At 40.1% G+C, this 11,546-nt stretch overlaps 1 non-coding gene across 1 annotated transcript; it reads right to left on the bottom strand.

The window, feature by feature from the left end:
* Positions 1 to 10,724: 10,724 nt before the first annotated feature.
* LOC131270761 (5.8S ribosomal RNA) lies at positions 10,725 to 10,879 on the bottom strand. Its single transcript, XR_009179777.1, has one exon. It is a non-coding gene; the product is annotated as a 5.8S ribosomal RNA (ribosomal RNA).
* Between the last annotated feature and the right edge of the window lie 667 nt (positions 10,880 to 11,546).

The following is an 11,546-nucleotide window of genomic DNA, read 5'->3' as shown; positions in this document are numbered from 1 at the left end:
CTTAGGATGCTGCGATATGAATTGGATGCTGCATGGAGATGAATCTTGATCTCCTACATCTCCCATCTCAATACAGCATCCCTACTTAAAGGCATCTCGGACTTAGTCGATTTTTCATAAATTCTAAGAAATTCATATGTAAGGATGCTGCGAGATGAATGGGATGCAGCATGGAGATGAATCTTGATCTTCCTCATCTCCCGTCTTAATACAGCATCCCTGCTTAAAGGCATCTCGGACTTAGTCGATTTTTCATAAATTCTAAGAAAAACATATGTTAGGATGCGGCGAGATGAATGGGATGCTGCATGGAGATGAATCTAGATCTTCTTCATCTTCCATCTTAATACAGCATCCCTACTTAAAGCCATCTCGGACTTAGTCGATTTTTCATAAATTCTAAGAAATTCATATGTAAGGATGCTGGGAGATGAATGGGATGCTGCATGGAGATGAATCTTGATCTTCTTCATCTCCCATCTTAATACAGCATCCCTACTTGAAGGCATCTCGGACTTAGTCGATTTTTCATAAATTCTAAGAAATTCATATGTTAGGATGCTGGGAGATGAATGGGATGCTGCATGGAGATGAATCTGGATCTCCTACATCTCCCATCTCAATACAGCATCCCTACTTAAAGGCATCTCGGACTTAGTCGATTTTTCATAAATTCTAAGAAAAACATATGTTAGGATGCTGCGAGATGAATGGGATGCTGCATGGAGATGAATCTTGATCTTCTTCATCTCCCATCTTATTACAGCATCCCTACTTAAAGGCATCTCGGACTAAGTCGATTTTTCATAAATTCTAAGAAAAACATATGTTAGGATGCTGCGAGATGAATGGGATGTTGCATGGAGATGAATCTTGATCTTCATCATCTCCCATCTTAATACAGCATCCCTACTTAAAGGCATCTCGGACTTAGTCGATTTTTCATGAATTCATAGAAATTCATATGTTAGGATGCTGCGAGATGAATAAGATGCTGCATGGAGATAAATCTTGATCTCCTACATCTCCCATCTCAATACAGCATCCCTACTTAAAGCCATCTCGGACTTAGTCGATTTTTCATAAATACTAAGAAATTCATATGTTAGGATGCTGCGAGATGAATGGGATGCTGCACGGAGATGAACCTTGATCTCCTACATCTCCCATCTCAATACAGCATCCCTACTTAAAGGCATCTCGGACTTAGTCGATTTTTCACAAATTCATAGAAATTCATATGTTAGGATGCTGCGAGATGAATGGGATGCTGCATGCTGATTAATCTTGATCTCCTACATCTCCCATCTCAACACAGCATCCCTACTTAAAGCCATCTCGGACTTAGTCGATTTTTCATAAATTCTCAGAAATTCATATGTTAGGATGCTGGGAGATGAATGGGATGCTGCATGGAGATGAATCATGATCTTCTTCATCTCCCATCTTAATACAGCATCCCTACTTAAAGGCATCTCGGACTTAGTCGATTTTTCATATATTCTAAAAAAAAACATATGTTAGGGTGCTGGGAGATGAATGGGATGCTGCATGGAGATAAATCTTGATCTTCTTTATCTCCCATCTTAATACAGCATCCCTACTTAAAGCCATCTCGGACTTAGTCGATTTTTCAGAAATTCTAAGAAATTGATATCTTAGGATGCTGCGATATGAATTGGATGCTGCATGGAGATGAATCTTGATCTCCTACATCTCCCATCTCAATACAGCATCCCTACTTAAAGGCATCTCGGACTTAGTCGATTTTTCATAAATTCTAAGAAATTCATATGTAAGGATGCTGCGAGATGAATGGGATGCAGCATGGAGATGAATCTTGATCTTCCTCATCTCCCGTCTTAATACAGCATCCCTGCTTAAAGGCATCTCGGACTTAGTCGATTTTTCATAAATTCTAAGAAAAACATATGTTAGGATGCGGCGAGATGAATGGGATGCTGCATGGAGATGAATCTAGATCTTCTTCATCTTCCATCTTAATACAGCATCCCTACTTAAAGGCATCTCGGACTTAGTCGATTTTTCATATATTCTAAAAAAAAACATATGTTAGGGTGCTGGGAGATGAATGGGATGCTGCATGGAGATAAATCTTGATCTTCTTTATCTCCCATCTTAATACAGCATCCCTACTTAAAGCCATCTCGGACTTAGTCGATTTTTCATAAATTCTCAGAAATTCATATGTTAGGATGCTGGGAGATGAATGGGATGCTGCATGGAGATGAATCATGATCTTCTTCATCTCCCATCTTAATACAGCATCCCTACTTAAAGGCATCTCGGACTTAGTCGATTTTTCATATATTCTAAAAAAAAACATATGTTAGGGTGCTGGGAGATGAATGGGATGCTGCATGGAGATAAATCTTGATCTTCTTTATCTCCCATCTTAATACAGCATCCCTACTTAAAGCCATCTCGGACTTAGTCGATTTTTCATAAATTCTAAGAAAAACATATGTTAGGATGCTGCGAGATGAATAAGATGCTGCATGGAGATGCATCTTGATCTTCTTCATCTCCCATCTTAATACAGCATCCCTACTTAAAGGCATCTCGGACTTATTCGATTTTTCATAAATTCTAAGAAAAACATATTTTAGGATGCTGCGAGATGAATGGGATGCTGAATGGAGATGAATCTTGATCTTCTTCATCTCCCATCTTAATACAGCATCCCTACTTAAAGGCATCTCGGACTTAGTCGATATTTCATAAATTCTAAGAAAAAAATATGTAAGGATGCTGCGAGATGCATGGGATGCTGCATGGAGATAAATCTTGATCTTCTTCATCTCCCATTTCAATACAGCATCCCTACTTAAAGGCATCTCGGACTTAGTCGATTTTTCATAAATTCTAAGAAAAACATATGTTAGGATGCTGCGAGATGAATAAGATGCTGCATAGAGATGCATCTTGATCTTCATCATCTCCCATCTCAATACAGCATCCCTAATTAAAGGCATCTCGGACTTAGTCGATTTTTCATAAATTCTAAGAAATTCATATGTTGGGATGCTGCGAGATGAATGGGATGCTGCATGGAGATGAATCTTGATTTTCTTCATCTCCCATTTCAATACAGCATCCCTACTTAAAGGCATCTCGGACTTAGTCGATTTTTCATAAATTCTAAGAAAAACATATATTAGGATGCTGCGAGATGAATAAGATGCTGCATGGAGATGCATCTTGATCTTCTTCATCTCCCATCTTAATACAGCATCCCTACTTAAAGGCATCTCGGACTTAGTCGATTTTTCATAAATTCTAAGAAAAACATATTTTAGGATGCTGCGAGATGAATGGGATGCTGAATGGAGATGAATCTTGATCTTCTTCATCTCCCATCTTAATACAGCATCCCTACTTAAAGGCATCTCGGACTTAGTCGATATTTCATAAATTCTAAGAAAAAAATATGTAAGGATGCTGCGAGATGCATGGGATGCTGCATGGAGATAAATCTTGATCTTCTTCATCTCCCATCTTGATACAGCATCCCTACTTAAAGGCATCTCGGACTTAGTCGATTTTTCATAAATTCTAAGAAATTCATATGTTAGGATGCTGCGAGATGGATGGGATGCTGCATGGAGATGAATCTTGATCTTCTTCATCTCCCATCTTAATACAGCATCCCTACTTAAAGGCATCTCGGACTTAGTCGATTTTTCATAAATTCATAGAAAAACATATGTTAGGATGCTGCGAGATGAATGGGATGCTGCATGGAGATGAATCTTGATCTTCTCCATCTCCCATCTCAATACAGCATCCCTACTTAAGGGCATCTCGGACTTAGTCGATTTTTCATAAATTCTAAGAAATTCATATGTTAGGATGCTGCGAGATGGATGGGATGCTGCATGGAGATGAATCTTGATCTTCTACATCTCCCATCTCGATACAGCATCCCTACTTAAAGGCGACTCGGACTTAGTCGATTTTTCATAAATTCTAAGAAATTCATATGTTAGGATGCTGCGAGGAGAATGGGATGCTGCAAGGAGATGAATCTTGATCTTCTACATCTCCCATCTCGATACAGCATCCCTACTTAAAGGCATCTCGGACTTAGTCGATTTTTCATAAATTCTAAGAAAAACATATATTAGGATGCTGCGAGATGAATAAGATGCTGCATGGAGATGCATCTTGATCTTCTTCATCTCCCATCTTAATACAGCATCCCTACTTAAAGGCATCTCGGACTTAGTCGATTTTTCATAAATTCTAAGAAAAACATATATTAGGATGCTGCGAGATGAATAAGATGCTGCATGGAGATGAATCTTGATCTTCTTCATCTCCCATCTTAATACAGCATCCCTACTTAAAGGCATCTCGGACTTAGTCGATTTTTCATAAATTCTAAGAAAAACATGTGTTAGGATGCTGGGAGATGAATGGGATGCTGCATGGAGATAAATCTTGATCTTCTTCATCTCCCATCTTGATACAGCATCCCTACTTAAAGGCATCTCGGACTTAGTCGATTTTTCATAAATTCTAAGAAATTCATATGTTAGGATGCTGCGAGATGGATGGGATGCTGCAAGGAGATGAATCTTGATCTTCTACATCTCCCATCTCGATACAGCATCCCTACTTAAAGGCATCTCGGACTTAGTCGATTTTTCATAAATTCTAAGAAAAACATATATTAGGATGCTGCGAGATGAATAAGATGCTGCATGGAGATGAATCTTGATCTTCTTCATCTCCCTTCTTAATACAGCATCCCTACTTAAAGGTATCTCGGACTTAGTCGATTTTTCATAAAATCTAAGAAAAACATATGTTAGGATGCTGGGAGATGAATGGGATGCTGCATGGAGATGAATCTTGATCTTCTTCATCTCCCATCTTAATACAGCATCCCTACTTAAAGGCATCTCGGACTTAGTCGATTTTTCATAAATTCATAGAAATTCATATGTGAGGATGCTGGGAGATGAATGGGATGCTGCATGGAGATGAATCTTGATCTCCTACATCTCCCATCTCAATACAGCATCCCTACTTAAAGGCATCTCGGACTTAGTCGATTTTTCATAAATTCATAGAAATTCATATGTGAGGATGCTGCGAGATGAATGGGATGCTGCATGGAGATGAATCTTGATCTCCTACATCTCTCATCTCAATACAGCATCCCTACTTAAAGCCATCTCGGACTTAGTCGATTTTCATAAATTCATAGAAATTCATATGTTAGGATGCTGCGAGATGAATGGGATGCTGCATGGAGATGAATCTTGATCTCCTACATCTCCCATCTTAATACAGCATCCCTACTTAAAGCCATCTCGGACTTAGTCGATTTTTCATAAATTCTAAGAAATCATATGTTAGGATGCTGCGAGATGAATGGGATGCTGCATGGAGATGAATCTTGATCTCCTACATCTCTCATCTCAATACAGCATCCCTACTTAAAGGCATCTCGGACTTAGTCGATTTTTCATAAATTCATAGAAATTCATATGTTAGGATGCTGCGAGATGAATGGGATGCTGCATGGAGATGAATCTTGATCTCCTACATCTCCCATCTTAATACAGCATCCCTACTTAAATGCATCTCGGACTTAGTCGATTTTTCATAAATTCTAAGAAATTCATATGTTAGGATGCTGCGAGATGAATGGGATGCTGCATGGAGATGAATCTTGATCTCCTACATCTCTCATCTCAATACAGCATCCCTACTTAAAGGCATCTCGGACTTAGTCGATTTTTCATAAATTCATAGAAATTCATATGTTAGGATGCTGCGAGATGAATGGGATGCTGCATGGAGATGAATCTTGATCTCCTACATCTCTCATCTCAATACAGCATCCCTACTTAAAGCCATCTCGGACTTAGTCGATTTTTCATAAATTCATAGAAATTCATATGTTAGGATGCTGCGAGTCGAATGGGATGCTGCATGGAGATGAATCTTGATCTCCTACATCTCTCATCTCAATACAGCATCCCTACTTAAAGGCATCTCGGACTTAGTCGATTTTTCATAAATTCATAGAAATTCATATGTTAGGATGCTGGGAGATGAATGGGATGCTGCATGGAGATGAATCTTGATCTCCTACATCTCCCGTCTCAATACAGCATCCCTACTTAAAGGCATCTCGGACTTAGTCGATTTTTCATAAATTCATAGAAATTCATATGTTAGGATGCTGGGAGATGAATGGGATGCTGCATGGAGGTGAATCTTGATCTACTTCATCTCCCATCTTAATACAGCATCCCTACTTAAATGCATCTCGGACTTAGTCGATTTTTCATAAATTCTAAGAAAAACATATGTTAGGATGCTGCGAGATGAATGGGATGCTGCATGGAGATGAATCTTGATCTTCTTCATCTCCCATCTTAATACAGCATCCCTACTTAAAGGCTTCTCGGACTTAGTCGATTTTTCATAAATTCTAAGAAATTCATATGTTAGGATGCTGGGAGATGAATGGGATGCTGCATGGAGATGAATCTTGAGCTCCTACATCTCCCATCTCAATACAGCATCCCTACTTAAAGGCATCTCGGACTTAGTCGATTTTTCATAAATTCATAGAAATTCATATGTTAGGATGCTGGGAGATGAATGGGATGCTGCATGGAGATGCATCTTGATCTCCTACATCTCCCATCTTAATACAGCATTACTACTTAAAGCCATCTCGGACTTAGTCGATTTTTCATAAATTCTAAGAAATTCATATGTTAGGATGCTGGGAGATGAATGGGATGCTGCATGGAGATGAATCTTGATCTTCTTCATCTCCCATCTTAATACAGCATCCCTACTTAAAGGCATCTCGGACTTAGTCGATTTTTCATAAATTCTAAGAAATTCATATGTTAGGATGCTGGGAGATGAATGGGATGCTGCATGGAGATGAATCTTGATCTACTTCATCTCCCATCTTAATACAGCATCCCTACTTAAATGCATCTCGGACTTAGTCGATTTTTCATAAATTCATAGAAATTCATATGTTAGGATGCTGGGAGATGAATGGGATGCTGCATGGAGATGAATCTTGATCTTATTCATCTCCCATCTTAATACAGCATCCCTACTTAAAGGCTTCTCGGACTTAGTCGATTTTTCATAAATTCTAAGAAATTCATATGTTAGGATGCTGGGAGATAAATGGGATGCTGCATGGAGATGAATCTTGATCTCCTACATCTCCCATCTCAATACAGCATCCCTACTTAAAGGCATCTCGGACTTAGTCGATTTTTCATAAATTCATAGAAATTCATATGTTAGGATGCTGGGAGATGAATGGGATGCTGCATGGAGATGAATCTTGATCTCCTACATCTCCCATCTCAATACAGCATCCCTACTTAAAGGCATTTCGGACTTAGTCGATTTTTCATAAATTCATAGAAATTCATATGTTAGGATGCTGCGAGATGAATGGGATGCTGCATGGAGATGCATCTTGATCTCCTACATCTCCCATCTTAATACAGCATCCCTACTTAAAGCCATCTCGGACTTAGTCGATTATTCATAAATTCTAAGAAATTCATATGTTAGGATGCTGGGAGATGAATGGGATGCTGCATAGAGATGAATCTTGATCTCCTACATCTCCCATCTTAAAACAGCATCCTTACTTAAAGCCATCTCGGACTTAGTCGATTTTTCATAAATTCATAGAAATTCATATGTTAGGATGCTGCGAGATGAATGGGATGCTGCATGGAGATGAATCTTGATCTTCTTCATCTCCCATCTTAATACAGCATCCCTACTTAAAGCCATCTCGGACTTAGTCGATTTTTCATAAATTCATAGAAATTCATATGTTAGGATGCTGCGAGATGAATGGGATGCTGCATGGAGATGAATCTTGATCTACTTCATCTCCCATCTTAATACAGCATCCCTACTTAAATGCATCTCGGACTTAGTCGATTTTTCATAAATTCTAAGAAAAACATATGTTAGGATGCTGCGAGATGAATGGGGTGCTGCATGGAGATGAATCTTGATCTTCTTCATCTCCCATCTTAATACAGCATCCCTACTTAAAGGCATCTCGGACTTAGTCGATTTTTCATAAATTCTAAGAAAAACATATGTTAGGATGCTGCGAGATGAATGGGATGCTGCATGGAGATGAATCTTGATCTTCTTCATCTCCCATCTCAATACAGCATCCCTACTTAAAGGCATCTCGGACTTAGTCGATTTTTCATAAATTCTAAGAAAAACATATGTTGGGATGCTGCGAGATGAATGGGATGCTGCATGGAGATGAATCTTGATATTCTTCATCTCCCATCTCAATACAGCATCCCTACTTAAAGGCATCTCGGACTTAGTCGATTTTTCATAAATTCTAAGAAAAACATATGTTAGGATGCTGCGAGATGAATGGGATGCTGCATGGAGATGAATCTTGATCTTCTTAATCTCCCATCTTAATACAGCATCCCTTCTTAAAGGCATCTCGGACTTAGTCGATTTTTCATAAATTCTAAGAAAAACATATGTTCGAATGCTGGGAGATGAATGGGATGCTGCATGGAGATGAATCTTGATCTTCTTCATCTCCCATCTTAATACAGCATCCCTACTTAAAGGCATCTCGGACTTAGTCGATTTTTCATAAATTCTAAGAAAAACATATGTTGGGATGCTGGGAGATGAATGGGATGCTGCATGGAGATGAATCTTGATCTTCTTCATCTCCCATCTTAATACAGCATCCCTACTTAAAGGCATCTCGGACTTAGTCGATTTTTCATAAATTCTAAGAAAAACATATGTTGGGATGCTGCGAGATGAATGGGATGCTGCATGGAGATGAATCTTGATCTTCTTCATCTCTCATCTTAATACAGCATCCCTACTTAAAGGCATCTCGGACTTAGTCGATTTTTCATAAATTCTAAGAAAAACATATGTTGGGATGCTGCGAGATGAATGGGATGCTGCATGGAGATGAATCTTGATCTTCTTCATCTCCCATCTTAATACAGCATCCCTACTTAAAGGCATCTCGGACTTAGTCGATTTTTCATAAATTCTAAGAAAAACATATGTTGGGATGCTGGGAGATGAATGGGATGCTGCATGGAGATGAATCTTGATCTTCTTCATCTCTCATCTTAATACAGCATCCCTACTTAAAGGCATCTCGGACTTAGTCGATTTTTCATAAATTCTAAGAAAAACATATGTTGGGATGCTGCGAGATGAATGGGATGCTGCATGGAGATGAATCTTGATCTTCTTCATCTCTCATCTCAATACAGCATCCCTACTTAAAGGCATCTCGGACTTAGTCGATTTTTCATAAATTCTAAGAAAAACATATGTTGGGATGCTGCGAGATGAATGGGATGCTGCATGGAGATGAATCTTGATCTTCTTAATCTTCCATCCTAATACAGCATCCCTTCTTAAAGGCATCTCGGACTTAGTCGATTTTTCATAAATTCTAAGAAATTCATATGTTAGGATGCTGCGAGATGAATGGGATGCTGCATGGAGATGAATCTTGATCTTCTTCATCTCCCATCTCAATAGAGCATCCCTACTTAAAGGCATCTCGGACTTCGTCGATTTTTTATAAATTCCAAGAAAAACATATGTTAGGATGCTGCGAGATGAATGGGATGCTACATGGAGATGAATCTTGATATTCTTCATCTCCCATCTCAATACAGCATCCCTACTTAAAGGCATCTCGGACTTAGTCGATTTTTCATAAATTCTAAGAAAAACATATGTTAGGATGCTGCGAGATGAATGGGATGCTGCATGGAGATGAATCTTGATCTTCTTAATCTCCCATCTTAATACAGCATCCCTTCTTAAAGGCATCTCGGACTTAGTCGATTTTTCATAAATTCTAAGAAAAACATATGTTCGAATGCTGGGAGATGAATGGGATGCTGCATGGAGATGAATCTTGATCTTCTTCATCTCCCATCTTAATACAGCATCCCTACTTAAAGGCATCTCGGACTTAGTCGATTTTTCATAAATTCTAAGAAAAACATATGTTGGGATGCTGGGAGATGAATGGGATGCTGCATGGAGATGAATCTTGATCTTCTTCATCTCCCATCTTAATACAGCATCCCTACAGCATCCGGTTGGTTTCTTTTCCTCCCCTTATTAATATGCTTAAATTCAGGGGGTTGTCACACATGAACTGAGGCTTATGTACCTTGCGGTTGTTATCGTCACATCTGGCTTGCGACTACTTTGTTTCAATGTCCAATATGTACCGTTGGACTCGGTTAACGGGCTGTTAGCCCGCGTGTGGTTTAACTCACTGATACCTTCCATTGCCCATACGCTAGTTTGTTTGTGTTCCTTTGGTCAACTTCCATACTTGAATCATTTGTGCTACCGCTGCTGCTTCGACGCTACTTTGACATCTTCGCTTCTATTTAAATAAATAAATAAGCTGAAGCTAGACATCAGTAAACACCACCACAGACACCACAAGCACGCCTTCTCCTCGTACTTCCGCCTCACGCGGGAACACGGACGCTCTAAATACTTCGAATTCCAATGCCAGTATATTGTAAACCACGGGTTCTTTAATGCTAGCGGGTCGTCGCGACCCTAGTTAACATCATGGTGCACGTCTCGTGACGGGTGTCACGGCGTAGTTAAATGTATGCGATACATTTCTCAAATATAAGCGCTCAGTCATCTGTACATCATGGTAGGTTCCCACGACGTGCAATATGCGTTCAACTTATCAATGTTCATGTGTCCTGCAGTTCACATTATGACGCGCAGTTAGCTGCGGTCTTCATCGATCCATGAGCCGAGTGATCCACTGCCGAGGGTGACTAACTTGCGTAAGCCGCCGCTGTGCGCGTATACCCGTTCCCCGTAGGGAGGAGCAAGCCGCCGCTTAGAGACGAAGCATAAAGTGTCCTCATTCCACATAGGGCAAGCTGGATGAATCCATTTTACCCAGGACGGCCGAAGCGGCGTGGACCAGGGGAGAACTGAACCTTATACTTCACACCACAGTAAGTCTACGTGTCCTCTTCCACATAGGGCAAGCTAGAACTAACTATCTTACCCAGGACTGCCGAAGCAGCGTGGACCAGGGGAGGAACACACTTTTCATGGAAACGTAAGGCATCCATGACTGCCATAACGTAAGCCGCCGCTGTGCGCGTATACCCGTTCCCCGTAGGGAGGAGCAAGCCGCCGCTTAGAGACGAAGCATAAAGTGTCCTCATTCCACATAGGGCAAGCTGGATGAATCCATTTTACCCAGGACGGCCGAAGCGGTGTGGACCAGGGGAGAACTGAACTTTATACTTCACACCACAGTAAGTCTACGTGTCCTCTTCCACATAGGGCAAGCTAGAACTAACTATCTTACCCAGGACTGCCGAAGCAGCGTGGACCAGGGGAGGAACACACTTTTCATAGAAACGTAAGGCATCCATGACTGCCATAGTGCGTAAGCCGCCGCTGTGCGCGTAAACCCGTTCCCCGTA

Source organism: Anopheles coustani (genome assembly GCF_943734705.1).
Source record: "Anopheles coustani chromosome X unlocalized genomic scaffold, idAnoCousDA_361_x.2 X_unloc_56, whole genome shotgun sequence".
Taxonomy (NCBI): Eukaryota; Metazoa; Arthropoda; class Insecta; order Diptera; family Culicidae; genus Anopheles; species Anopheles coustani.
Note: the sequence above shows the minus strand (reverse complement) of the source record. Positions and strands in the feature narration are given on the sequence as shown.